Raw genomic sequence first — 24,841 nt, forward strand, 5'->3', positions numbered from 1 at the left:
CACACACACTTTAAACACTGCATTAAGGATATCTAAGGATAGAAAACATAAACAGTAGCCGCTGCGTATCCGGCGCTGCCTGCTGCTGCTGTTAAGTACTGTACAGTCAGTTTGCCTGGCAGCTGATTTTTCCGGAGCTTAAAAAGACTCATAAAAAGGCAGCTGAATTATCTGGGTTGCTGGAACCTGATCCACTGCCGGCTGACCTTTTCCGCAAAGCAATATTAAACGTAATAGTTGGGCTGAGTTAAGTGATTGCAATTTATGAGTCCATTTAACTAGATTCAATATTGGATGACAAATGATTACCTCGGTGGAGTAAAGCTTACATACACGGGGAGAAAAAAAAAAAGCCTGCCATGCACAAACACAGAGCTTTATCAAACTTAACAATCAGCTCAGTGTCTGTCTGCTGCGAGTCTGGCTCGGCGGAGGGCTGAACAGAATTTTAAAAATGCATGACAAGACTAGAAGAAGAAGACGAAGAAGAAGAAGGAGAGGTTGCATATTAAATATCCACACATATCTTTGCATTTTTGGCTCAAACTCCATTAAGCTAAAATTGATGTGCATTGAATAGATGTTGCCTCTGAATCTGGTCAACTGGCCAAATGGATTAAGTGTATCAAATCCATTTTCCTGAGTGCATTGAGGAAGTGTCAAAATGAAACATTTTCAATTTAGCCCCTTAAGGTCCAAGATTTCTTCATCCGGCTGTAGAACAAGCTGCTTACCCGGCAAAAACAGGCCGCAACACATCGCTTAAACGTGGCCCGGGCTTTAAATTAGCCCGACACAATCCACATATTTGATTCACTGTGCAGCCAGAAAGGAGCGACATGACTTTCAGGCATTCGGCTCAGACTATAAAGAAACAATGTAGCCTACTTTGCACACTCCTCACTGCTCTCTTTTCAGCCACATCCTCTTGGATTTTATGACTCTGGTTAAAATGCAACCATTAAATATTCATGTGCGAGGGCTTTCACCCGTGAAGCAGCCCCCCTCCCCCACTCTCTCCCTTTCTCTCTCCGAGCTTCAGAGAAAGTGCGAAACTTTTTTGATTTTAACTGACAGGAGCTAAATATTAAAAAAGAAGCTTTGGGAGTTCAGCAAAGAGTAGACTACTCCTCTCCAATATCCGCTGATACGAGCCTCGCCTTCTCGGCTTTCATCCTCATTGTACTTAAAATTTCAGACTGTAGTGAGACTCCTGTAAAGTAAATTAACATGACAATACAAACTGTGGAGATTAATGAAAACAAATAGTCGCTGAACAATGACACTGTGAAAACTGATGGTTGACAGTCACTCCAAAGAGAATAGTGTGTGGGGTGGTTTATATATATTTTTTTTTCAGCAAACATGCATCATAAACTATATATATTGCTCATTAATTTTTCACTTGTTGTCTTGGCTGTTTATTATGCAAAACATTTCCTATCAGCAGCAAAAGTAATGACACAAATAATTCATACTTTCCCTCTCAGAACTCCCGGCATGCTAAAATCCATAATATATAGCAAGTTAGAGCGTCTATAAAAGATTAAGGATGAAATTATGTCTTCAGGTATAGACAGTAGCATAAATAAGGCTGAAATGTGATTTTGCTGCAGTGAACATTAGGGAAATTTTCAGAGGCTTTATTTGCGTTGATGTGATCCGCATACAAATCGAGGGCTGCAACATTCAGGGCTTCTCCAAACAAGCGATTTTGTAGACAAATGAAGCAACTGCTCAGAAGTGCGGCTCCAGTCTTTGGCCCTGTTTACACCTGCTATTAAAGGTATACTGTGCAGGATTGTCGGTTACTGTTTATAAAAATGCTCGCCAGTAAAAGTGAAAGTAAATCCAACCCCAGGTTCAACTTTGATTGGCGTTTTGCCCCACTATATTTGCATTTCTTCAACAATGTGCCTCTGGGATAACTGCTGCCTATGATCTCACACCTGGTTGGTACCATTTCCCAACTTCACCTGAGTGCTGTAGGGGTACACGCCCAACACAGAAAATAAGAAGACAATAAGAAAATACAAGCAGAGGGCAGTCTCTGCAGAAAAATACACCGGCACACACTTCTAGAGGGCTAATGTGATGACTGAGAGGGATTACTTCTATATGAGCTTTAAATGGATTGCATATGGCCACATTCTGTCAGCAGTGTGTACACAAATGGACCGCCTACTGAGATGACTCCTTGCTTATTGACTCACACCGTTAGACGCAGTGTTCATCAGTTTATGTCTGGTGCAATGGTGTCTGTGTCACTCTGCAGTTATACCTCCAAAATGCTAGCTGCAGTGGGGTTTCTGTAAAGTGCTGTAAAGTTTAGTTGATTCAAAACACAACCAAAACACATTAAACATGGCTTAATAGAGACAATTTCAAGTACACAAGTACACAAATCAGCTTCACTATAACTCGCAGCATTCATAGACAAGCACTTGTCTTCTGGACACATTTTCCCCACAAATACAACATGCTAACATTTTTAGCACAAGCCTATGGCATTTTACATTGTATAAGTTAGCCTACTGGCTAGCGGACTTTTCCTCTACTCAAAAGAAGCAAGGGACAACAGCAACATTTAACAAAGGGAATGTTACAAAATTTGGCTCCATTACAACTCACAAGGTTCACCAACAAAACAACTGTCTTATACTAAACACATTTTCCTAACAAATATAACACGCTAACGTTAATAGCACAAACCTATGGCATTTTACATTGTATAAATCTGCCTAGCAACCAGTGGAGACTTCCTCTGCTCATATGAAGCCAGGATAAATCACACACAAGACTTAAAATGCTATTTTTGTGGAGGCTTCATTGTCTTCACAGTTTATTGTTTCTTATCTGTGAAATTAAAGTAAATAAAAGCTTTGTTTCCACTGAGGGAAATGGTTTCAGCTTACAGAAATAGACAGGAGGTCTGCGTCACCGCGACATGTAGTTACATTTCTGGGGAAGTGCACGTCAGGCTATGCCATATGTACGCCTTTGATTCCATGCAGAAATATAAATCCCACATTAGAGCTGTGACTTATGACCAGAGTACCCATGTTCATACCCAGTGTAAACAGGGCCTTCGTATCCAAGATGGTAGAACACACGTGCGACAATTTGCCACCACAAGTTGGTTTAACTGCTGCAAATTTAAGCAGGGGAAAAATAAAATGAAGCCTGACAACAGTGTATTTGTGTGAGAGCAGTGGCAGTGCGAGCGGCGAGAAAAGTTCATTCATTCTGAACTAATCTTTTTAGTAATTTGGGAATGCCGATTCGTGCCACTCACTAATGAATGACTAAACTAATCATTAGGATTTTTGTGAATAATATCAGCTGCTACAAGCAAGTGTTCAGTCAATCACTATCTGAGTTTGGACAGCGAGTGTATGAGAAGCACGCAGAAGCGACTGCTCTTTCATCAGTCATCAGAAGTCTGTCCTGTTTCAGCATTGAGCAGCTGATTGAGATGAATCCATTTTTTTTTCTCTTGCTGCACCAGTATGAAAGACGCCACTTGCCAGAAACAGTCAAACTTTCCATCGCTGCTCATCGCAGTCTTTGATCCCAGACAAGTAAGAAAACAAAAAGTGGAGGACGGCTTGTGAAACGGAGGCTTTCACAGGCATTCTTCCTCTCTTGGAAAGCTGCCCGCTCTTTTGAAAAGGGGGTTTTTCTTCAAAGCAAACGCCGGTGACATTACCCATTCTCCTCCCAATTAAAATTTATTGAAAACATCCAGGAAACACTGTACTGCTAATATCATCACAACCAGCTTGTCAAAAACAAACAAATACAGCGATCACAGGGACAAAAAAGGAGCCCTTCCCGGCCTTTTGAGTTCATAACCAGCATTTAATCCGCTGTAATGATTTACAATATGACAAGTCAGGCAAAATTTACTGTGACAGATAGAATGGGACCCAACATAAATATAATTACAGCTCACATGATCTTCTCCGCCTCCCTCCTCCAAAGGAAGTGCCTGCCGATGCCACACAAAGAGGATGCAGGATACGCAGCCTCGAGTGATTTGCTTTTTTTAATTTGCTCCTCAACCAGCTGATGCCATGAAAATAACAACAAGAAAGCCACAAAGTATCATGGACTCATCAATGCTTCAAGTAGCAAGGTCCTGATAGCAGGTATGTCTTCTGAATCAAGGTGGTCTACTGGGGACAACTATTTTACCAAAACGAAGACGTGCCATTTGACCTCCAGCGTCAAAGGTCAAGCGAAACCACAGAGCAACAGTGTGCGGTGTGTCTTAAAGAAACAGCTGTGGCTAATTGAGAGTACATTCTAAGGATGGGTGCTTCTTAAATGGGGCTGAAACGATTAGCATCAGAAAATCAATCTGCAACCGTCGTACTTTCTTTTTTTTCAATGTACCAAAAAAAAAAAAAAAAAAAAAGACCAGGTTCTCGTTTCTCAAATGTGAAAATTTGTTTGGTTTTTTTGGTCCACTATTACAGCAAACTAAATATCGTCTGGTTTTGGGACTGTTGGTCAGACAAAACAAGAAATTTTAAGATGTCACCTGGGACTCTGGGGTTGAATTTTGACTTTTTATAAATTGACAATCAAGAAAATAATCAAGGACGGAATAATCAATAATGAAAATAAGAATCAGTTGCAGCTAGGAATGGGACGATATAAAAAATTTCATGTATGATTATCCTCGCAAAAATATCTGCAATTAATATTTTCCCAATAATCATCAAAATATGCTTAAAACTTTAGATAATTTTAAATTGAAAAACAACCAATTAATCTTAAAAAGCCAGGTTTTTCAACTGTTTGAAATGGCATCGTAACTTTCGATATGAAATACGTCGATGATGCTTGGTTAAGCTATTCGATTTTTGAGGCTGGTGTCTTTGCAGGGTCTCATTTATTGTTGGTTGCGTAACAGTCTCTTTGGGTGCTGCCGAACAGTGCCATGCCATTGTTCCGAAGAAACGTCACCATTCGGGGTCTAAAAGTTTGCATTCACTTGCAGCAGCTGCTCCTCTTGACCATCGAAGCCCTATTAGTCTGAAAATCTCCCACTGGACCCAAAGTCCTATTTTTTGGACAGCGGTGGTCATTGCTCCAAAATGTCATTTCTTTGAAAACAACACACTCCCTGAAGTTAGTTTAAGTTTCCTATCAGCGTCTGAGCCACCAAACCCAGGTGTATTTCACCGATGTGCCGCTTTCCCAGAGATTCTTGTGCCATCAAACGTGGGTGTTTTAAGCCAAAACATGATCTTTTACTAACCACACATTCACCACAGGGCTGTTGACAAATGTTACATATCCGTATCTTAGAGACATACAATGCCAAAGTCTTTTCTGGCAACTTGGTTGTCTAACTGCAGGGAGTGTATTCTGAAATACTATATCGTAGGCAACTGGACGTTTCTTGAGGATGTGTCACCTCTCATCCAAGAGGCTTCTTCAGTGCTGAAATGAAAAAGTCTCTTGGATGAGGGGTGTACTGTCTTCAAGATTACCATGACCTGGATGGCTGAGAATCTTCACTAACATGCAGGGAGTGTGTATTTCCGGAGAAACAGGAATTTGGAGTAATGGTCATTTCTTTTGGCATGATGGGCTGTCAGAGAAACTGGATTTTGGTCCAAAGGGACATTTTTCAGAATAATGGAGCTTCAAAATGTTGGGCTATCACAAAAATAGGCTGGACAAAATATTTACTGTTATCCTAATGATGGAAATTCACCATGAACAACTTATTTTGAGTGGCTTTTTATTGCGATCTGCAGTGCAACTGTATATCATCCGAACCCTGGTTGCAGCCGTACTTTTAAATATAGTTTAAAAAGAAAGAAGAAAACAGAGAAATAAATTAAACAAATCTGAGTCCTGGTTCTGACTGACACTTAAAACAAGTAAACAACTCTGCCAGTGAAGCCAGAATACTTCTACCTTAACTTGTTTAAAAAAAACATGTTGGGTTAGGAGTGTTTGTATATTGAAAAAAAGGACGACTAAAACAGGTTGCTGCACTTGAATCAAGAAAAATCAAACTTTTTTGATTGATTTTCCAACATATACTTGAAACAAGTTGATTTGTATTAGAGACAGGTTGCAATAATGCTACAGCACTGGCAGATTTTTGCACCAAGGACTTGAGAGGCAGACAAAAATGACTTGATGGGGGGATTATCTGCTCGCACTCTGTCGGAGAGATGCACTGAAAGTACTGAATCATAAAGATAGGCATAAAAAGTCAATATAACACAAACAAAAGTGTCAATATGAAAGTCGTGGAGCAGCCAGAAAAAAAGAGTCGTAAACTCTGTGAGAAGTGGCAACACATCAGCGTAATTCTCCAAAAGAAACCCACTGTGCTCAACCCCCCGGCCAGCTCAGATTAGGTTTCACATTCCTACCTCACAAATAACACACACACACACACACACACACACACACAGAGAGGTGAAATGAGACACAGACACTTTTGTTGAGACATTTCTGACCTCAGACTATTTCATCTCACTGACGATGTTTACACCATAAGTCAAGCACAGATATCTCCTCTCTTGTTCTTCATCCGAGATGAGGAGGATCACTCCCGCCCTCCACCTCCATCACTCCTCATGCTAACGTAACACACATTAGTGAAACCAGCCGCGCTCTGTGTACGTCCATGGTGACACGAAGGATGCTGGGCCCTCGGGTGAGCCATCTCTCTCTCTCTCTCTGTTTCTCTCTCCACATGCCAGGCACATCACGGGCGCAGCCTCACACCACAGCGTCTGTGACTCAAACATGCCCTCCTTTTAGAGCAGATGGTCAAAAATAGCGTCCGCCATCAACATTTTTGTAAGCCGTGGGACCCGTTGGGCCACACACCGTTTGCCAAGAAGGACTAGGGGGGGGCAATATATGTGTGTGTAAAAATAATCTGCTCGGTTACAGCTTCTCTCTCTGTTTGATACTGACAAAGTGAGATCGCCCTGTTGTTAGAAAAGAGCTTATGCAATCTGCACCTATAAATAGGAGTGTGAAGTGTGTCTGCATATGTGTCTCACTGTGTGTTTACATCCAGAAAACACCTCACAATTAGGGGTGGGCATCAAGAGCTGGTTACAAATAAGAGCCGGTTCCAAAACTCTGATTACAAAAGGAGTCATTGAGAAAATTAAATTTCTGTTGTGCTTATCGGCTCGGGAACAGGTAGATGGTGGTGCTCTTTTTGGACTGGACGACGCTGTTTAAAGTGATACACAGGGAAGATCAATAGCAGGTGCGAGGATACGAGTCTGGGTGAGACCGTGGGACGGACCACAGGTTTTCCTCTCTGCTCCTATTGCTAACACCTGTTTGCTGTTACAGCATCCACCTCCTCTATCGCTTGACCACAAACTTGCTACGCCCACCCAACACAAGTGATGGTCAACCATTTTCTTATTCACAATGACAAAAACTGGTTCACACTTGGACTTTTTTGTAGTTTAAATGTAATTAAGGTGCCAGAGTGCATAAAGAAAGCATCAAAATAGAGTGTGTTTATCAAAAGAGGTGCAAGAGGATCCCTGGACCCCAAAACAGAGGTCCAGGCTATGCCCTGGATGTCCTCCGATCCTAGAAACGCCCCAATGTACACCTGGCCTGTGCGGGGCTTCGGTGACCAGATGTGTCTCTTGGTAAAGATGAGTGAGGACAGCAAACGTCCACCTAAAAATTTGTTTGTTCATTAACTGGCCCCTGGCCCCTGTCATTTTTGAAAAGTTCCTCCCAGGCAAAGTTGAGCATCCCTGCATTTCACACTTGGCTATACTCTAACAACACCAGTCATAATTCTCAATACAGACGGATGTTTTTCCCGGAGTTTGCATGTTCTCCTTGTGTCAGCCTGGGTTTTCTCCAGGTACTCCAGCTTCCTCCCACAGTCCAAAGACATGCAGGTTAATTGGTAACTCTAAATTGTCCATTAATATCCATCAACAGCACTAGTGGTTGTTCGGATATCTGTGATCACTATTAAGAGTGTAAAACAATCTCTGTTCATTTTCTGAAAGCCACCGCTTAGGGCGGGACGACCCACCAGCCACCGGACGAGGGAACAAGGAAACAGACAAGACGTGTTTACAGAAGAGTTATTTAAAGTCACCACTGGGACGGCATCGCACGTGGCTACGAGCCATATTTTTACACGCTGTGGCGATACACAAACACCCGTTTCATATCCTGAAAACCCAGGTCATTCAGACACACTCACTGGTAGCTGTTAACCCTTCGAACCCTGTCATAAGTTACTATGTTCAGGATATATGACTACTCAGAAATATTCTTCCTTGACATGACAAGTGTATTATACATGTTTTAGGACACAAATATTGTACAGTTTTAGATTCATCAGATTTAATTATCTTTTTCTGCTTCTTATTTCTATTTCTGATGTATGTGCTTTGGCACCACAGTTCAGTTGGGTGGTGTAAACAGGAAGTATTATGTTGCCATGGAGATGCCAAGTTAGCTTTGGGCTACAACTAAGCCCATTTTTTTATGTCTGTTTGTTTACATTGTAGCAAATCTGCAGCATTAAAGCATCACACTGCTGTTCACAGTACAAACATCAGCATCACCTGACACTGAAAACGGGGTGTACGTTTAATGATTACGAGGCAAGATAAAGGTGCGACATTCAATTTATTCATCCATAAAAACATGGAAGCTAAAGCGCTCCAATCCCAATTAACCAACGCTGTTTATAAAACATAACAAACAAGTTAGAATCTAATGTTTTCTTACATGATTTCAAAGGCAGATTTATGGTCGTTCATCCAAAAACAACAGCAGAAATACCGCAGTCTCTGTAAAGAATAAGATGCAGAGCAGAAAAGGTGCGATTTTTGACCCCATGATGCATCAATCAGATCATGCTAAAGGTTTAATGTATTCCAGCCCATCCAGCAGCGTTGAGACTTCTGTCATGCTCTTCTTTCACTGCCCACAGCTGTCACGTTAGTGTATCAGCGCTGGTCTGTGATGCATGGCGTGCACCTGGGTAACCGACCGCACACAGACACCGTGTTAGATTAAAGGTGCAGTGTAAGCTGACACACAGTGTGCTGTGGGTGTGGTGTTACCGCTGTCTGCCCTTCATCATCAGTCAGACAGTTTTGTTCGAGCAGGTGAGAAAAGTGAGAAATCTGAACTTCAGTACACAGATGTTGTCATCACTGGGCTCGGGGAACTTATGAGGGCAAATTTCCAATGGTTTTATGGGTAAAATTACTGAACAAATACTAAAAAATAGGTTATAGATTAGGAAAATAATTACTGGCATGTAATTCTCACACAGCTGCTAAACAAACAAAAGGAAAACTGCTGCTGTGTTTTTATTTGTAAGGGAGGAGACCAAACCTGGAGCAAAAATTAATTAAGCAAGTGAATTAAATCAGTGAGGTCTAAATGAAGGGACTTGTCTCACTTGTAGCACTACTTATGGCATGTTCACACTCCAAGCGGCAACGCAACAGCATGACCAGGTACACCATCACTCCATCTCTGCCTAAGTGTTTCTCAAGCATTTGTTAGCGTAGTTACGTCAGCAAGGCACCATGATTGAACGCCATCTTAAGTTTGTATTTGGTCAATTTGTTTCATCAATGTCTGAGCCCAATTTTTACTTACATTTTGTCACCTGATTACATCCCCAAGTGCACCACAATGCACAAAATGCTAGCATAGCATCAGCTAACTATGCTAAATGACACAGTACTACAGCTAGAAACAAAAATATGCGATTGGTTGATGCTTCACCCCAAGTAAATATTTACATAATGTATTATATATTTTTATTTATTATTGTTTCTTAATTTTTGCTCTTGATTATGTGTGGCGCTAGCTGATAAATGCATTTTTAATCCATTTGTATCATTATGTCCCCTCTTTAAATTATGAGGTTTTCGCGGGGTCCGTGAATACAACACAGGCGGAGCTCTCCATGAGTTATGTTTTCCTCAGCAGCAGCATGGGACTCACAGGATGGGTAGTTGAAAATTGAGCTGTTCATCCATATTGATGGATGAGAGGAGCGGCTGCTGCAAGTGAATGCCAACTTTTAGACCCAGCAGAACAAACAGTAAAGCTTCATGTTCTGCTGCTTCATCTCTGCCTCATCTCTGTCTCTTCAATGTGCACTCTGCACTCCGACAGTGTGCTGCTATAAATAAGTGAACGTATATACATTCCAATACCGCTCCTAATGAACGGTCCAATAGATCTTTTAATCATGGCAGGCTGCCACAAATAAAATAATGTGTGGGAAACCCTGCTGTGTTTGTGTTATGCACTAATACACCAAAGCAAATTCCTTCTATGTGAGAACCTTCTTGGCCATAAATCGGACTCACGCACCAATCAGAATTCAAAATCATGGCTGCTTCATCTGTTTAAGTCTATGAAACATGACAGGAAATAGTACAAAATGTCCATCTTTAATTCCCAGAGCCCAAGCTGACGTCCTCACATAACTTATTTGTTGCTCACCCACCACCCCTGAACCCAAAGACACTCACTGTTCAGAAATATAAAACAGAGAAAAGCTGCAAATCCTCACATTTAAGAGGTAGAGAGTGAACCTGATGACAGTTGTTGGGTTGCTCTTGCACGCTATGTCAATCAAATGTGATCAAATTGCATGTGAAGAGTCCCGATGAGGCAGATTTATGATTGTTTGGGTGTTTAACAGTTATTAAATCAAAACTAGTGACATACCGAGCTTCAAAAAGAACTGAGTGAACGAAACCCATTTAAAAAGGAGCGTCTAAGCCCTCTTTAACCTGGGTCACCTCAAGTTATTGTCACAGTGACTATGCAAAATGAAAGCAAATGCAAAACAATATTTAAATAGGAGCCTCTCGTGTGTCGACATATGGCAACAGACGAACGAGAAACTGTGCAACATGTCGGGGATTTTATCCGCTTGTGTTTTACATCTTGATAGCGAACTTGAAAGCATTTGACATTTGTGTTTGGGGTGGAGCGGAGGGGGTAGGGGAGGTATCAGGAGGAGGAGGAGGAGGTGGAGGAGGAGGGGGGTGTTGCTGGGGAGAGAGATTACCCTCAGACCTTTTCTTTGAGAGCGGGAGAGAATAGGGGGGAAGGACGTTCCCTGTGTATTAGTAAATCCCAGTTAATTTTCCCTGTCAGAGAACAATGAGATATGGACCCCCGCGGGCTCTGTTGAATGTAATTCCACCACTTGCTCAGAATCACCTTCATTACTCATCAGAGGTGTGGATCTCGCTCTAGCTCCTAAAAAAAAAAGACCTCCGGAGCACATACTAGACGAGATGCTTCACCAGAGCCCCTCAGGAGTCTTTCCAGCACCCTTTTTTTTGCTAGTGAGATTACACCTCTTGAGACATTTTCACATTACCAGAGCAGCTGCTAGTTTCTCCGTCTACGCCGAAATTTGAAGGAGGGAAACATGTCTGCTGCGCTACACTATCCCATGCCGCAAGACTTGACAACCCTTCAAGGTTCATGGGTTGGACCTTGTTTAATTTATAGAAGCCGAGACTTTGGAGGAGCCGGATGTTATTCATGATTCAGAGCCTTTCATTTACACTTAACACCGCAGTGCTGCGCTGTGACATCATCTGCGTATGTTTTTCACAGCATGTCACATTCAACATGCATGAGTCTGCGACTGCTGGGGGCCTCAAAAGTGCCAATTATATCCATCGTGGATTGAGACTCGCAGATTGGATCCAGTTTTTTTCACAGCTATCATATCGCCATGGAGCCTGCCTGTCCAAACTCCGCTGACGACAACAAACGTAAAGCAGTGTTTTTATTTATTCCCATTTGAATTTCTTATTTAACTCCCATGTTGTCCAGATCCTCAGGAAAGATTATTTTCATCTTCAATTAATCTGCTTGAGTCTGAACATTCACAGTGTCTCAGAGCCCACACTGATGTTTTCATTTAGTGTCTGACATCCAGCAACATTCAATTCACACTGAAATAAAGAAAAACAGCAAGTTTTTCAATTTTAGAAGCTGGAAACAGAGACTGATAATTAGCCAATTAATTAATAGACTAATTGTTTCATGTCGTCCATATCTTTCAGAACTCTGTCAGTCACTTTGAGCCCTAACAACAAATCCTGCTAGAGCCACAGCGATTAGTCAATTAAGTAGTCAGCCAACTGATATAAATTAAGAATAAAATTATATATATTGTAAGAAGTTAGATGTCCATGTCTTGTTCATTATAAAGCTGCCACAGTGCTAAATAAATACTGTGAAAGCATCAAAATGCTCAATCCAAAGAGAAATGCACACAGTCCTTATTCGCAAATTGTGCCCTTAAACGAGCCGTCACAACTTCCAGGAAGTTGTGATGTCACAACTATACTTTTTAAAAGGTAGATTGCGCCACCACAGAGCTGCTGCAGTCATTCCCAGGCTGCAATGACGGTGCAGAGACACCAAGAGCGCAGATTTGGAAGACCTAAAAACGCTAACCACTCAGAGCAGACGGGGCTTTTTCAAGAAGAGTTCTTAAAGGGACAGGCGCTAAAACGGAGCGTTTCAGACAGTGAGGGAAAACGGGTACATTCAGGCAAACAGTGTGAGAAAAATTATGTGTTTTTCAAACATTAAAGCATATAAACCTGTTCTAGTAGTAACCCAAAATACAAGTATGAACCTGATAATGAGTATGATATGGGACCTTTAACGCGAAAATGTAAAACATTAGCTGGTTCAAGCAATTGAAGCCAGAAGAAAATGTTGGCTTGGCATATTTCTGCAAACCAAAAATTTGCTATGTTTGTACATTTCATCAAATTATATCAACATATCTAAAGTGATGTAGTATATGAGCTGACTTTGGGTTATGAGGAGTCTGCAGACCACTGTTCAAGACCAACAAACAACAAACTCTGTTGGGGTTTAGCGAGTCATTGCTGTGTTTCCAGCAGCCAAACTTGGGCGTTTTGTAGAAAATTGATGCTGTGTTTTCAGCTGTTTATCAAGCATGAAAAACAGTTGTTTTTTACCAAAACATCGCTGCTTTTCCTGCCGAGATAGCAGCATTAAACCAGTTGTTTTTTGCTGAAATATCTCTGTATTTCCTGCTGTATAGTGGCATGAAAATTGACTGTGTTTTCGCTGCGTGTCCTGCTGGGATTGTGGCCCCCAATCTGGGTATTTTAACCCAAAACAAGATCTTTTCCTGACCATAACCAATTGTTTTTGTGCCTAAACCTAACCACACATTAATCACAGCATTCTTGAAACGTGAGGTTTTAACATATCTGGTACATCAAAACGTGCACATGTAACCTGTGTTTGTAGAAAAGTACAATGCCAACATTTTTTGCTGGCGATTGAGTTGCAATTTCATGCTTTTTTTGGTCATACACGACAGTAAACTGAACATATTTGGCTTTGTGCTTTTGGTCATCCAAAACCAAACATGTGAAAATGCCACCTTGGAATGTGGGAAATCATTAAGCTATTTTTAATCTTACCTTTTATAGACAAAACGATCGATTATGAAAATAACCATTAGCTGCAGCCCTAAATCCTGCACGTAATTGATATTTTAAATAAGGAGGGAATTTTCCCAGAGTACCAAGCAGGCGTGGGATCAAGCCAAAAATACAGTATTTGGACCTATTAATCACGAGATGTGTGTTTTCTGTTCCGGCTAACTTCCCCTCCAGCATGGCTGCAGCTGTAAGAGGAGGCAGGCCTATTGTTCAGACTAACAAGGGGCGCAGAGGTCACTTGCATTTTCACAAGAGCTTTGCCAGAGGGGTTTGGGGAAGTAGCCCGGCACACAAGTCTGTTTGGTATGGATCTACACTAAAGCTTTTTCTATAAAGTCACATCATTCCCAGTCTATTATAAAGGGGGATAGATTAGATTAAGTGAGATTATGCGGAGAGGGGCTCCCTAAAAAGAGCAAAAATAACACACTCAGTACTTAGCAGGCGAGTCAACAGTGGGATTAAGCCAAAAGGACACGTTCAAATCCAATGCTAATATGCACAATGGTCATCCTTCCACAGGCTCAACTTTTAAGTGGTCTCAAACGTTGTTGCTCCACATTTCTCAACACGTTTCACAAGCTGGAGCTGCAACAAAAATCTGACTTTTATTACCATATTTTGGTCATAAAGCTGAAATTAATCTGCAGTTTGACAAATCTCAAAACCTCAAATAAGGCCTATATTTCTTCTCTCCATCAAACCTTCCTCCCTCCTGTCAGGCCCACTCTCTCTCTCTCAGCGCGTACAGTTTGTACAATAACAACTCCTATCACCAATGCAACCGAAAATATGCACAAAGTGGTTGCACACTCTAACATGATTAAATGATGTGTGGTCTGGCGTCACTCCCAGCACCTCTCCCATCCTTCGCCTCGCTCTGTATCTCCCTCCTGCATGAACGCAAACACACACACACACACAGATTCCCTTTCCCTGAGCTGTGTTTTGAAAATAGAAGCTTCATATTAACAGTCAACAGTCAAGCTGACAGGTACAGTCTGGCCATTCTCTCCATCATAAAACCCCTCGGTGGATATCTCGCGCGGTACACATGTTACTGCGGCATCGTGTCACCCAGGTGGAGCGGCACAAATCGTCACAATCACACACATGAGGAATGCAGGATAACACATGTGGGGAGATTACGGTGGTATGATGTAAACGAAATGCTTGGTTTGTTATTCTGAGGGTTGGACGAAGTGTTCAGATCCCTTCCTGGAAAAAAAATAGGCAATACCACAGTGTACAAATTACATTCACATTACAGGTGAACTCACAGACACATCAACAATGAATCGTACTTAATAACAATATTTAATGCTTCTTTAAACTACTTTATACTGTGTACTGTCGGGAAGTTTATTCAGTGGTTCCCAATCTGGGGGTCAGGACCCCTCCAAGGACAGGCGAGATTATGGGGGTGTCACAACATTAATTATGAGACAGGAAAGAAGAAGGGATATTTTGCTTTCTATAGCCTGACATCCATTAATTAGTAACTAACGGGTTAATATTTAAGGGAAAAAAATTAAATGACGTGCTCCAGGTTTTGCGCCATATTTAAAAGCAGTATCCATATAGAGGTGGTAAAGTTGTAATGTTTTGTGTTATAAATGTCTTACCTTTTTTCAATTTTCTGTTGGCTTTTCTGTCAGACAGCCAGCTAGCTGTGTTAACAAGTAGTTCTCCACTGGTTAGCTAACGTTAGCCTTAGCCGCTTTGCACTGCGCACCACCTAAGTCAGGTAGGAGCTAGCTCACGCCTCAGTTACTGCTGTAACTTGCCGTGGACGCATAGTTGTCACCGTCCGGTTTCTCGCCAGTTAGCGCCATCGAGTTAGCCGCTTCATTTTGAGCGACAAACCCCCCTTTATCATTGTTAGCTATGTTAGCACCGCTAGCTGTGCTGACACTGCTAAAGGTGCTAACAGAGCTAGCAGTAGTTAACAATGCGAAAGGGGGTTTGTGGCTAAAAATTGAGCCGCTTACTCAAAGGAGCGACCTAGAAGGTGATCAGACGGTAGGCACAATATTTCCACAGCAACACCGTTGGGCCGACACGGCGTTACTAGCTGTAATCGCCGTATGATTGAGGAGTTAGCTCCCACCAGACCTGGTTGGTTCAAGTGCAGTAAGCGAAAGAGTAGCAAAATTAACCTGTAGACTGACTTGCGTAACACTGACATCTCTAGTTCCTGTACAGGTGTATCCATTTATTCTGACTGACTTTTATCGTCTTTACTTAATTTTCTTGTAACATATTCGACAGTGACGCTCAACCATCTGAAATCGGAGAACAAAATCACTCTCTGTGAAACTCTTCGGGCAATTTGTGACAATGGGTTGCAAGTACACACTGCGTCATTACCAAGTTCTTGTACTCCAAAAAGTCTTAAGGACTAACTGCGAAAGAACCAACCCACCCCCAAAAATACAGGATTGGTTCTCCACATGGGATCACAAGCCAAAAATGTTGGCAACAGTGGTTTCATCTTTAAAAATGCAACATATTCACCATCATCACCAGCTTTGCAAGTCAAATCTTCATCTGTAAAGTAGCTATAGTTGTCAAACCCTACAATATTTCCCTCTGAAATGTGGTGCAGCACATTTACTCAAAGTGTTTTCGAGTAAACTTAGTTTCCAGCTCTAATTATTCTAAACAATCTCACTGCCGGAGATGTTACAGCATCAAACACCCCTCCAAGATGTTGTGTTTGCTGACAAGTAATGCACTTACAGGATTATTAAAGACAACGTGCCGCTTGACACCAAACTGAACCTCATGATTAAGCTACTACAATTGCCCACTGACACACTTTCTGCAGGGCGAGCGCCACGCTTTGCCCTGCACTCTCCTCGCTCATTGAAAATAGCCACACAAGCACGGTGATTCATCCCAGAGGCTTATTCTCTTGAGCAAAGACAACACACACACAACAACAACAAAAAAAAAAGGACCTTGAGCGAAACCTCCACAAACCTCCCACAGGCTCTGACCGCGGAGGAAGAGCAGTCGGTCGCTTACACTCGCTCGCCTTCTTCCTGTTAGAGTGCTTAAGAGGGCACTCTGTACGCAGCGGAATTCCCAAGAAGAATCAATAACATTATGACATTATCCAGCAACTAACGACCCTGTTTACCAGATACTGGTAAAAAAGACTGCTCAAGGTTTGCAGATATGATGCAGGAATATTTGATATGACACTGTGCACTTTGTTGTGTTGCAGGAGTATCTACAAGTCAAAGGGAGCATGGGATGCAGCAGCGTGCAGATGATATTTCAGGAGGTGCGAGTGGCTAGCTGAGACCGCGGGCTCTCCTCGCAGGCTGGCCGGCATGCTGCTGGAGGTAATGAGGCCTCTTGTGTGTCCTCTCTGATCTGAGAGTTGAATAATTTCCCATGTGGCACAGCCATTTCCAGCTTCCGCCTTTACTCTCACCTCGTCGGGGTGGGTGGAAAGGCGAGAGCGAAAAACTCCCACCCTGCTCTGCAAACGTGTTGCCATTGTCAATCCACAGAGCCACACACACACACACACACACCGAGAGAGAGAGAGAGAGAAAGAAAGAGAGAGAGACCTCAGGCTGGCTGCGGTCCAGACGGAGAAGAGATTTTGAAAGATATATGATTTAAAAATAAAAAAGCTTTGTTTTCTTTATCTATTTTTAGGGTTTTGTTCAGTGGATCTGTGTCAGCCTCTGCGTGCGCTCCTCATTGGTCAGTAGGGAAACTCAGGAGTTGATAAATGGTCTACTTCAGCACCCAGACACACGTGCTGGGTTGCAGATCTCTGTTTCAATGTGGCTTTTGTTTGACGGCTGGTGTTTCAACATCCTCAACTTGAATAGAAGAAGGTCAGCCTGGTGGGGTCTGCCCCATGGTTATTCACAAGCCCAACCTGGGGGCCCCCATATTGGTGGGGTGACTGGGAGGGAGGAGACAGGACGGAGAAACCTCCCTCCTGCGTCTGACACCAAACTAATCTGCGAGGGAAAGTTTAATCACACGTGTGCCATCCAGTGCTTGGCGATGAATTAAAAGATGCAGGGGTTTGGGTGACGAGCATCATCTAGAGAGCGTAGCTGAAAGTTGGACATGACGTGGAAATGTAAACAAGCGACTAAAGGTTTAACATGACCCTCAGAGATTCGGATGCAGCAGCAGCAGCAGCTCAACACAGGCCGGAGGAGAATGAACTTTTCAGCAACACAACAAAAACAGGAAGAGAAAAAGACGAGGAACATCTGCACGTGTGTGTTTGTTTGCTCTCCTGATGCCCCTCAGATGCAGGAATACACACTCCCCTCTGTCTCACTGACAAAGCCCACATAGGAGGCAGATCAGGGGGGCTTACTTTTTCCACTTGGCCATGCCTTTTGCATCCTGGTCCAGATGCAAGTGAGAATGAGCCCACTTCTATATGAGAGCCCCCCCCCCCCGGATCCATATTCAGACAGCAGGAATCTGTTTTTTGTTGGGGGGGGGGGGTCAACTTGTGCAGCATCCACGCTGTGACATAAATACACTGATATTTAATACTATGCACACGTGCAGCTGGCAACAAAGTTCAGGAATAAACATTTAGCGTGACATTCAATGGGTGAATCTGCAGTGAGCGCTGCTGCAGCCTGCATGTACTGTAGCACCCATGGAGCCACATAAGACAAACCATGTGCACATCAGGAGCCAAAAGGTAGAAATAAAAAAAGCATGCACACACACAGATACAGACACACACATGCATGATTCATTCAGCGAGCAAAATGCACCCAGGCTGCCACAATGTCGCCTCCAAGCCCCAACGCTTTGGAGATCAACGCGGCATCTGTTACTAACGAAATGCACAACCTGCTTAACAGCCCGCCGGTTCAATCCCGACGGCACCGGGCAGCGTGGTAGTAAATAAAAAGCTGCGGTTTCTCATCACAGCCTGCGACGTGCTCCTCGGTGCCACTTCAAGTGGTCACTCTATTGTTGGGAAACAATCTGAGCCAAAGTGGAAACAAAAAGCCCCTTTTCCCCGAGACAGCAGGCTCCGCAGGCAGCGCGACACACCGGGGGAACAAGCAGCGTTAAGTTTGCACTTACTCACCGGGTTATTACGCGGAGAAAGTCCTCGGTAATTTTCGGGCTCTTGTTTTTAAATCTCTTCCCCCCTCACGGCCACTGAGAATGGGCTCAACGTCAGTGGGTGAGTAACTGAATAGACTCGGAGAGAGCGCAGTAAGTTGAAGTGTCAAATTACATCGGCTATTCTATTACCAAAGGGACCCTCGCTCGGTGGCTGCTGACAAAATGTGTCGCGGATTTGTTTTGGACGCGGAGAAGACGCCATGAGGAGGAGAGCCGGGAGCTGGAGCCGGAGCCGGACTGTCGCTCAGCTCAGCTCAGCAGCCATCTGGTACTCTGGGTCTGCAGGGGCGACCCGCTCCCGGTGCGGTACCGACCCGGTCTGGAGCTCTGTGTGCACATTATTTACAGTATGGGAGGATTTTAAAAGACAGTGCACAAATGGTTTCACATATTAAAATGGAAACTGGGCATGCTGGTTGTTTTATTGTGTGTGTTTTATTGATTAAATTAACTTAACAACACCTAATGGTTGTTTATTGCAATTTAAAATGAATTATTTAACATAATGACATCTAAAAAAAGTAATACTGATATGAGTAAAGGGGTGATTACTGATTAATACTAAAAGTCACTGATAATAAATTTAAAATACTAAAAAATTTTCTCAAAAGCCAAAAAAAGTACAACTTTAATAATATTTATAACAAATAAATAAATAAATAAATAAATAATAAATGTAAAATAAAGTATAAAAGATTAAAATTATCTAATAATAATAAAATAAAAATAATACTAGCAGTCAATACTAACAGATTAAATATAATAGACTTTTTTTCTCCAGAGCCACAAAATGTAAAAAAGAATGAATTTACAGTAAAATAATATAAATAATAACAAATAAATAAATAGATAATAATAATAAAAACTATAATAAAGTATAAAAATTTAACAATATTATAAGAATACTGATATTATTAACAAAAATAAAAGAAAATAATAACAGCAAAATACAATACACAGTAAAATAATAACATTATAACAACAAATACATAAATAGATGAATAATAATAAAATGTAAAATAAAGTATTTTAAAAAAATAATGCATTATAAAAATACTGACATTAATGATAGTAATACAGTTATTATTATTAATATTATTATTATTATTATTATTATTATTAATCTATTAAAATGAACTGTGTTTATACAGACTGTTAATTCATTGTCTGAATATGGTCGATATAAATATTAATATCAACTCTGATACCTATTATAATACATATAGTAGCCTATTAGACGACATCAATCACGCGCACGCCCTGTCGCACCAGCGCATTGACGCATATGGCACACACACACGCGCGCCTCCGTCCCGTCTTCCTCCTCGGAGCTGACGCCACCCTCCGTGTTTTGCAGGTCGCCGCTCTCTGATGGAAAGCTCTGAATAACAAAGACATGTTTGAGAGCAGCAGCGGCATCAGCAGCAGCAGCAGCAGCAGTCTGGGCTGAGCGCTGACGTCAAGGAGCCATGACTGTGCCAAGCAGCATCCAGACTCCAGTCCACACACACACGCACGCACACACACTCACTCACACACATAAACACACTGACCTGCTGCTGCCACTGTGGCCTGTTTGGAAGCACCCCATGTCAGAAGTTAGACTCACATCACCCTGCAGTGCTGTGATTGACTCTTCAAAGTTGGGATGTGATTAGGGTCAGAGTGGAGTTTTTACTCTGATAGCACAAGTCACCACACCAGTGATCCACTGTGCTGGTGAGCCCCTGCTTTCTGGCCTGTGCATCCACCCCAGCTGTCTAAGTTAGGGGGAGGGACAGGCTCGAACAATAGGCGCCATTTGTCCTGCTAAAAGGTGACAGGAAGCATTGATTTCAGCCTGTTCCATGCTTGTAAGCCATCCCCGAATTGGCTAATGTGAACATTTCCCTCTAACGGAGATTGGAAAATTTTAGGTAATTGTGATTCACAGTAGTAGCATTGGGATGCAGGAGGGAGCATTTGATTCCAGGATACCAAAGCCCCATCAATTTTATTGAGCTGTTCATTAAATAAAGCAATAAAGTCCTCTGGTGTTCAATAGGTGATCACTGCAAGGTGCAACATAAACAGGCTACTATATTAAAAGATAGAAGGAAACAAAGAACAAACTGGCAAACAGACAAAAACTAAAGTTATACCTAAATCACTAACGATTCAATCTAATTAAAGTCCAAGTTACTTTTTAGAGTCTGCAGCTGCTAAAGAGCACATGAGGTAAAATCTGTTTTGGCTTCTAATTATTACAACTGTTCCTTACACAGCCAAAATCCTGTTTGAGTATGAGCATGGGTGTGTTACTGGATAGGTGTGCAGGCACAGGCACAGGGGCCCAAAGTGTCAGGGGCCCCCCTCGAGAGTCCGAATGACCTAAAACAGACACAAAATGCTGACAAAGACACACAAAGGGACTACAAAGAGACACAAAACGACCAAAATAAGAGCCACAAAACTATACATCAAACACAAAATGACATCAAAGAGACAAAAACGGCTACGAGGAGTTGCAAAGGAACTAGTAAGAAACACAAAACAACTACAAAGAGACACAAACAACCACAAAGAGACGGAAAGTTACAAAGTATTAAAAAGACAAATATACCTTAAAGAGAAACAAAATGACTACAAAGAGGCACAAAAAACTACAAAGAGACACCAACTGACTACAAAGAGACGCAAATAAACTACAAGGAGACACAAAAGAACTACGAAGAGACACAAAAAAACTACAAAGAGACACAAAACAACTACAGGGATACAAAATGACTACAAAGAGACATAGAACAACTACATTGAGAGATAAAGGAACTCTGAAGAGACACGAAAAGACTACAAAGAGACAAAATGACTCAGAAGAGAGACACAAAAGAACTACATAGAGAGATAAAGGAACTACAAAGAGACACAAATGACTACAAAGAGACATAGAACGACTACACTGAGAGATAAAGCAACTACAAAGAGACACAAAACAACTACAAAAAGACACACCAAAAGACTACAAACAGACACCAAATGACTAAAAAGAGAGACAAAGGAACTACAAAGAGACACAAAACAACAACAACAAAGAGACACAAAACAACAAAAGAGATTCAAAATAACTTCTAAGTGATTTAAAAACAACTAAAAACAAACACAAAACAACAACAAAGAGACACAAAACAACAAAAGAGATTCAAAATAACTTCTAAGTGATTTAAAAACAACTAAAAACAAACACAAAACAACAACAAAGAGACACCAAATGGCTACAGAGACACCAAATAACAACAAAGACACACAAAAGAACTACAAAGAGATACAAAACAACTACAAACACAAGAATATAAAGACAAAAATATACCTCAAATACACACAAACAGCCACAAAGAGATAAAACGGTTCTACAAAGAGACATGAAATCACCAAAAAACGACAAATATGACTTAAAGAGAAACAAACAAGATGCAAAACAAAAAAAAAAAAAAAAAAAAAAAGAGGCAAACCCAGGAGGAAGTCTGTGTGTCTTATACCTCTGCAGGAAAGGTAGTGGGGCCTTTTGCATGTCTGTACCCAGGGCCCCACTGTCTCATAATCTGCCCATGAGTATAAGTATGTCTTGACACTGTATCAAATGGAAGCTGAGGGCCTGACCCCCAGGTTGGGATCTCCAAAGCTTTACGGGAGAGTCATTCTTGATTTTTGGAGGTGTAAGAAAACTACTGTTGTAGTGCATTTATTTTGAAAGAGACTGTAGGTAAATGTTAAATTTCCTTTGAAAACAGAAGCGTATTTTGAAAGAAGACAATGCATGTAACAGGCACAACTTGACACAGTGTCCCAGAACGCCAACAACCAACACACTCAGGGTACCTTGCACGTTGTATATTGACGTGGAAAGTCCATGACCAAACGTCAATATGTGATGAGGTCGGAGCGAGTGAACATGGCAGTCTCCATAAATTGTTCCCTGTGTAGATATAAACGGCTCATTCTCAGGCAACAAAAGCACACTGATTCCTATTCTCAGGTGGTTGTACACTAAAGTATAGTCAAAGTATAGTAAAGTATAATACATGCTGGACCTTTCGGCATGTATGATTGCAAAAAAATTAAAATGAAATACATAATATAGGAAATAAGATGCTTAAAATTCAACCAAATTGCCCATTTTTACCAAACTTCCTGCAGCTAGTGCACTCACTAGGGTTGGGAACCACTGATGTAGATGATGGAGTAGTTTAGATCTATATTTCATACCATACAGCTAATTTTAAATGCAGTCAGGCAGCCGTTTGGTGCTCTTTCACTAATAGGAATTTCCTAAATTGTCCCCTATTAGGTCGCTTCAAATAGCTCCCATTCACCAATTTGTCTGAGGCCACTTAAGCTTGTCACACTCAGCTGGAGGAGCTACAGGTATTCATGTACGTGTGAGTCACCAAAGTACTTTCCCTTTTTCCTGGGCTGAGCTGCAACACTTAAAATTCAGACTCAGTACTGTCACACGATCCGAATTCAAGGATGTGATGACATAAAAAACACGACTTCAGTCTTTATAGTTAAAGTTGTTTTTTTTTAAACAGGATAATCGACCATGATGATGTAAAACCTTCCCTGTAGTGCTCCACTGGGACGTGGTGAGAGGGATCACCCTGTCAGACCTGCGATCACAGCGTTGTGACACCTTCTCTCTCAAAATGATGCGACAACTGCGATGTTCAGTATGAGACAGACACACTGATCCAAATATAGATGGGAATTTTCTTTATCACAACTGGGTCAAGGAGACTGAGTGAAATGTTTTTAAAAATCATACATAAAGTGATGTTTAACAGTTCAGACCAAGTGTGACATCAGATTTACCCAACATACTTTACTGCCAGGGGCGTGCTGGCCCGATGGTTAACACTGTCACAACACAGCAAGCTGAACGCAGGTTTGATTGTCAGTGTTTTCTGTATTCAACCATGTTGACCTCTCTTGGAAACAGATGGATCAGACAACTGAATCAACAGACAAAAATAACTACATGTAAAATAAAAGGAGTTGCTCGTGATAATGAACCCACAGAAAATCCTCACCCTGCTCGGCAATTTCCATCAGCTGCCCGTCTGTTGCAAATTAAGCGTGACAACACAAGTGAAAGCACTTGTTAAAGACAGGGTAGGATTGTCGTCTTTATACAAATTCAAAATATCAACATGGTGACACAAGACGGTCTTTAATTCAAAGGGGATCTATTATGCTCTCTCTTATTTTCTGTCTCATACATAATGTTGCAATGTCAGATGTTCACATTAAATGTGGCCAAAGTTTCAAAGAATGGAGTAAGCATATGTAAAAATAATCCCTGTGAGCAAAAACCTCAGACTGCTCTGAACACTCTGATGGATTTCTTTCTATGGCCATCTGCTCCAGGCACGTTACTGCAGGTGTTTACATCACGTACGCTGCTACATGTAGCCACATGCTAACATCAGGGAAACATTCTCAGTCATCAAGGTCATGGTAATCGCAAGTGCTATATTGTAGGCAGCTGGACTAGCTTGCATTTCCTGAAGATGTTTCGCCTCTCAGCCAAGAAGTTTCTTCAGTTCTAAATTTTAAAGCCTGCAACTTCATTTAGAACTGAAGAAGCTTCTTGGATGAGAGGCGATAATCGTGGTCGCCATTGCTGTTCATTTCTGCCTAATTTCAGATCTTATTCCTGCTGGAACATGTCTCGTTGTGAAGATTTTGGTTTAGAAACTAGAAACCCGCATGCGCTAGTCAACATTCTCCTGCAGTTTTGTAGTTTTGTAATCAAGTGCGACCCTAAGTAGCAGCTCTACCTCATCGTCAGTCCATACAAAGTGGGCTCCTCTTGCATTGGTATTTTCCGCTATCATCTTCTTCGTGTTTGTTTACATCGCACGAGTTGTTTGTGCCTGTTCCATTTCTTATTCTCTGTTTTTGGTGTACTTTGTGGCAGCGTTGCAGCGCCACTTGCAGGCCTTACATATGTACTACAGCGTTTTCAGTTGCTTCATGTTTACGTACACATATCTTGAGACGATTCTGTGTTTATGGAAAACTATTAAAAAATGAAATCAGTTCTTTTAACATTCATTGTTTTTCTTAACTCCCTTTAAATTACACAGAGCATACCTTGGAGAGTTTTACATACATTAGTAAACTACAATCATAAA

General features: G+C 41.6%; 1 protein-coding gene and 1 long non-coding RNA gene across 3 annotated transcripts in view; one reads left to right on the top strand and one right to left on the bottom strand.

Moving 5' to 3' along the window:
• The window catches only part of LOC125881367 (zinc finger MIZ domain-containing protein 1-like), a 163,193-nt gene extending 144,339 nt beyond the window's left edge, over positions 1 to 18,854 (bottom strand). For both annotated transcript variants that reach the window (XM_049564516.1, XM_049564515.1), the window contains exon 1: positions 18,628 to 18,854. The gene's annotated coding sequence lies outside the window, so the exon portion shown is untranslated. The remainder of the gene's footprint in view (positions 1 to 18,627) is intronic.
• Positions 16,524 to 24,324, top strand: LOC125881371 (uncharacterized). Its single transcript, XR_007448229.1, has 3 exons — positions 16,524 to 16,683; positions 16,762 to 16,882; positions 23,237 to 24,324. It is a non-coding gene; the product is annotated as an uncharacterized LOC125881371 (long non-coding RNA).
• The last annotated feature ends 517 nt before the right edge of the window (positions 24,325 to 24,841 follow it).

This window comes from Epinephelus fuscoguttatus, linkage group LG20 (assembly GCF_011397635.1).
Source record: "Epinephelus fuscoguttatus linkage group LG20, E.fuscoguttatus.final_Chr_v1".
NCBI lineage: Eukaryota > Metazoa > Chordata > Actinopteri > Perciformes > Serranidae > Epinephelus > Epinephelus fuscoguttatus.